Consider the following 5,570-nt stretch of genomic DNA (forward strand, 5'->3'; position numbering starts at 1 on the left):
AATTACAATTAAAATAGTAAGATAATTGATGATTACATTATATGTGGCCACACTAACTCTATTTGCGTATGGCTTTTTAATAAACTTTAATAACATATTTGTTCATTTTAATCTATTATTTATATAGATTTGTATGGAAAATCTATAATTTTTTAAACAAACTCCATTTATCTATGTGAATGGAAGATCATGCATGGATGGAGAAGAATTGCGATAAGCTATTGGTGTTAAATGGTATCGTAAATAAAATCAAACAAAATATACATTAATGGTGTTGAGACACAAACCCAAAAAAAATCATAATATACATATTACATTAAAATAAATTTAAACAATAATAATCTTAATTATATTATTTCAAAACTTTATTTTCAAATTTAGTTAATAAACATGGTTAATATTTACGATAATCTCTATATATACATATAATCTTTGTTATAGATATCACATTTAAAAAATTAAATTTAAATATTTTATAGATATTGTATCTCGAATTTAAAAATTGAGCATTATAATTTACTTTTCAAATTTGTCATTTTAGATTTTATATAAATTTATATATCATGTTTTATAGAAGTTATAAATATTAAAAAGTATGTAAATAGATAATTATAATTTTTTTTATATTGTGATATATAAATTTCACTTTCATAAATTTTTATCTTCTTTATATTCTTACTATACTGTTTTTAATTAAAAAAATTACAACCAATTTCAATAATGAAATAAAAACATAAGTAAAACATTTGACACTCATTTGCCACTATTATCAAACTTTTTGTTTGTGTACAAAGTCAACATCACAAAATTATAATTATAATTATATATATATGAAATATTTAATAATTTAATTTTTATAAAAAAAATCGATTTAAATGAATAATAAATATCACCATTTACAAATCTTTATTATTGATTTCTCACATTTGAAGTTTTGAAAACTTAATTTAAATATGGTTAAATTAGAGTTAAAAATAATAAAAGACATACAACTTTATATTAATAAAATTTACAATTAAAATATTAAGATAATTGATGATTACATTATATCTAGCCACAATGATATAATAATAACTCTATTTGCTTATGGTTTTTTTAATAAACTTTAATAACATATTTGTTCATTTAATTTATTATTTATATAGATTTGTATGGAAAATCTATAATTTTTAGACAAACCCCATCCATCTATGTGAATGGAAGATCATGCATGGATCTAGAAGAATTACTATAAGCTATTGGTGTTAAATGGTATGGTAAATAAAATCAAACAAAATATACATTAATGATGTTTAGACACAAACCCAAAAAAAATCATAATATACATATTACATTAAAATAAATTTAAACAATAATAATCTTAATTATATTTTTTCAAAACTTTATTTTCAAATTTAGTTAATAAACACCTTTAATATTTACAATAATCTCTATATATACATATAATCTGTGTTATAGATATCACATTAAAAAAATTAAATTTAAAAGAATTATAAATATCGTATTTGGAATTTAAAAATTGAGAATTATAATTTATTTTTCAGATTTCTCATTCTAGATTTTATATAATTTTATATATCAAATTTTATAGAAGTTATAAATATTAAAAAGTATGTAAATTGATAATTATAGTTTTTTTTAATATTAGAGTATGTAAATTTCGTTTCGATAATTTTTTTATTTTTTTTATATTTTTAAAATACAAATTTTTGTTAACAAAAACTACAACCAATTTCACCAATAAAATAAAAACATAAGTAAAACATTTGACACTTATTTACCACTACTATCATGCTTCTACAAATTCAATATCACAAATTTTATTTAATAATTTATGTATTTCATATTAATATTAATTCATTATATATATATGGATGGATGTATATATAGATATATAATATTTAATAATTTAATTCTTATAAAAAGACTCAATTTAAATGAATAATAAATATCACCATTTACAAATCTTCATTATTGATTTTTCACATTTGAAGTTTTGAAAGCATGTTGTAAGAGTATGATGGGCATCCTAATTAGGTGCACCTGGATTTAATAGTTTCAAGTTTTTAATGCGTGTGTGTGAATATTTGACGTGTATATTTTTTATTCACTAACAAATATGTTTTGGGACTTTAAATTCCAAGCCTTTATTATTCAATATTATATTATTATTATATTAGGATGACCAACAGATGTCTTATAGTGAAAAACTTAAGCAATTCAATTCCTTGCCAAAAACTAAGTAAAAACAAAAGTAATCCAAACATATGTAAAACATATGCAGTAGATGGCATCAAAAGTTGAATTCAGAATGTAAATGTTAAATATTATTATTACAAAACTTAGGGAATTCAATTCCTTGCCAAAGACTAAGTAAAAGCCAACGTAATCCAAATATATGTAAAACATATGTGGTAGTTGGCATCAAAAGTTGAATTCATAATGTAAATGTTAAATATTATTATTACTTAATAAAATTTTAAAGCTAAATGGCGTACGTAACTTGAAACCCGATCAATGATGCGTATATAATCGGTGTGCAAGAATTAATAATTCAGTAAACAAGAACCGTATATTTGTATATTTTATAGGTTACAGGTAGGTCTAAACAATGGTACTTTTGTCCCATGAGTGAAATGGTATATTTCAAAATTGCACAACAGCCTTAGTCCTTGCATCACAGAGGGTCAAAATCCATCATGCCCACCCATATGTATTCATCAAGTGAAGCATATATATTTATTTCAAAAGGAGATTGAATTATTACAAGCTTGTGAACGTAGTGAACCTCAGGATGAACACGATGAAACCTATGAATAGTGGTTTGTTCTAAACAAAGTATGATTTGATTGTTGACAGCCTATACTGTAAACACATTGAAAAGGCGCATCAAGGTGAATTTTAGGGAAACCCAATATATATTACTGCACCCCAAACAAACAGTTCAAATTATTCAATGAAAAACAATAAGGTGAAACTGTTTCACCTTTGTGATAGTATTTTATTCTATCAAGAAATGAAGATATCAACACAACGTCGTCCAAGTTGCCCCACGCTACCCGTGTATGCCACTTATTATGTCAGAAACTGTACGAAAATAATTAAGTGAATGAAGGTTGTATTTGTTATGTGATCCATGTTGCAGGTGATTTTATGAATCATTCATGAACTACCAAGAATGGTACGTAGGTCATCACTGCATAATAATAATAAGAAACCTAAATTAAGCAATTAAAATTTAAATAAGATTGATTAATATGTTAGAAAAAAAAAATTGATAAAGTAAATTTTATGTATAGCAATTTAATTTTTAGTCAAAAACAATTTAATTTATATTTGAATTTAAGCTTTTGTGATCTATATCATAATGTATAAAATATTTTTCGGAAGAAGTTACATTGAATATTTTGTTCATTTTCAGGGCACGATGACAGATATAGGAAGAAGGTTAAATAGGGAGACAAGACAGCTAGAAGAAAACGACTCTATTTGACCAAGGGAGGAAAAGGGAAAAGTTTAATATTATTTAAATAAATTTAATTAATCTGTTAATTGTTTATTTATTTTTATTTAAACAATATATATATATATATATATTTTGAATATCAACTTATTAACTCAATGACTATATTTGACTAGGGTTTTAATAATATTTACTTTTTTCTAAAAGGGACATACTCTTATTTAATAATATTTATTTATTTCTCCTGTCAACGACCAAGATCTCAAGCATTGCTTTCAGTAGGCCAAGCCGCGCCCTGTGCCATGTAGATAGTCTGCTTGCTGCTTGTTGTTTTCATTTTGTTTGCTTTGCTTAGTATCTTTGTTTTTATTTTGTTTGTTCTTCTTACTATTATTGTTCAAGTGTTTTTTGGTTGCTTGATACCTTACTATTTTTGTTTCCAGAAATAAGTGTTGCCAACTACTATGTTCTAGCTTTTGAATAGAGTGTGTGGCTAAAATTTGAAGAGACTTGTGAGACTACAACACTTGGCCAATCTAGTGTCCATCTTCTCTATGCTTGGTTATAACCTTCGGCCAATGAAGTCTTGATAGAAAATACGAACCGTCTGCAAGGGAAGTCTTAGTCCAACCATGAACCTATGTCCACACTGGGAAACCCCATGCCTGTACTCAGTCTTCTGCTCTGTGTGTTCAAGCTCATCCAACTAGTAGAAACGGAGAAGGGGAAAATATAAATGAGAAAACCTATGTCAGAGCTCTTACATGCTTCTCTCAAGGAACAACCTCTTCTGCTCTCAATAATTCGTGATCCCTCTTCCGCCCCAAAAATAAATAAGCGCATATGCACATTCCTCTTGAAAAATACAAAGACGAAAGAAGAGAAAGGATTTTTGCACAGAGAGGTGAAGCATGCAACTCCACTGGGGTATTGACCAGGGTCACTAGCAGTGGAACAATGTGTGTGTTCCTGCGTGACTCCATCAGGGTACTCTTAAGGCCTGCTTGCAGCGTAGCAACACCAGAGATGAAAACTTATACTCTGAAAATTTTCAACTCGCGAGCTAAAATACCCTTCCCGGATTCGAAACACTCTGATCAAGATGAATGTTTGATTGTGTTTGACTGGGTTGGGAAAAAGTGAACCATGTATGCCCATGGGGTAAGTGGGGAAGCCAAAGTAACCAGCACAACGATTCAATACTCCCCAAAAGACTAAGGCACTATGCTAGCAATGAACCAAAAAAAATAATTTACACTTATACTAGTGCGTCACCAAGTGTTGTAGCAGCTACAACCATCCTCCAAAATTTTGGCCTACGCCCAATTTCGAAGCCTCCCTTGAGAGTTTCACTTGATGGCTGCACACACTCGGGTTCACTCTGTGATCTCGTGTGAGTCTTTGCATCCAACTTGCTCATTCATTTCATCCAAGTTTTGCATGTTGATGTCAATGTCATGCTTGCGACCATGTTCTGGTCATGCTCAAAGTCTTCGCTTCGTGTGTACATGTTGTGTTCGCTATGAAAACATCTGTCGAACTCACACTCAGAGTCATATTCACTATCATGCCAGTGTCATCACGGTCGATCAAAGATCGATCACAAGTTGTGTGCTTGTCGCTCACACCATCAGTGAGTCATGTTGAACATGTTTGTTTGGATGGTTTAAGTTGTCTCATTGTCGAGTCATGTAAATGTGTGCTTGCAGGCTCACATATGCATCTTTCACTCATTCACATACTTAGTCATTTTTGTTGAAGTTATGACCACCGGACTCCCCTCTGACAGCTAGACCATCACCCCACCATCGACTCGATCAAATGTCACCTAGAACAACCCAGAAGCACCAAGCAAGTCATTTCAAGTTGTGTTGCTCACAAGAAAATCAATCAGCCTTCATGTTGGTCAACCAGAGAGTTTGACTCGACAACCACCCCAGGACTGACACCCCTCAAAAATTGCGCAGAGGTTGCAAACCTTGCCTACTCCATTGGCTGAGAAAATTGTACAGATAGGTCGGATAGGCACCAAGTGCCCGTCCTTGTCTCCCTCAAAAAATTATGAAGTTTTTCCATCCAATCCTCCCAACAATCGACCGACTACTCA

Source organism: Pinus tabuliformis, chromosome 4_2, assembly GCF_031772625.1.
Source record: "Pinus tabuliformis cultivar Carrire ecotype Pingquan chromosome 4_2, CPIR1, whole genome shotgun sequence".
NCBI classification, from domain to species: Eukaryota; Viridiplantae; Streptophyta; class Pinopsida; order Pinales; family Pinaceae; genus Pinus; species Pinus tabuliformis.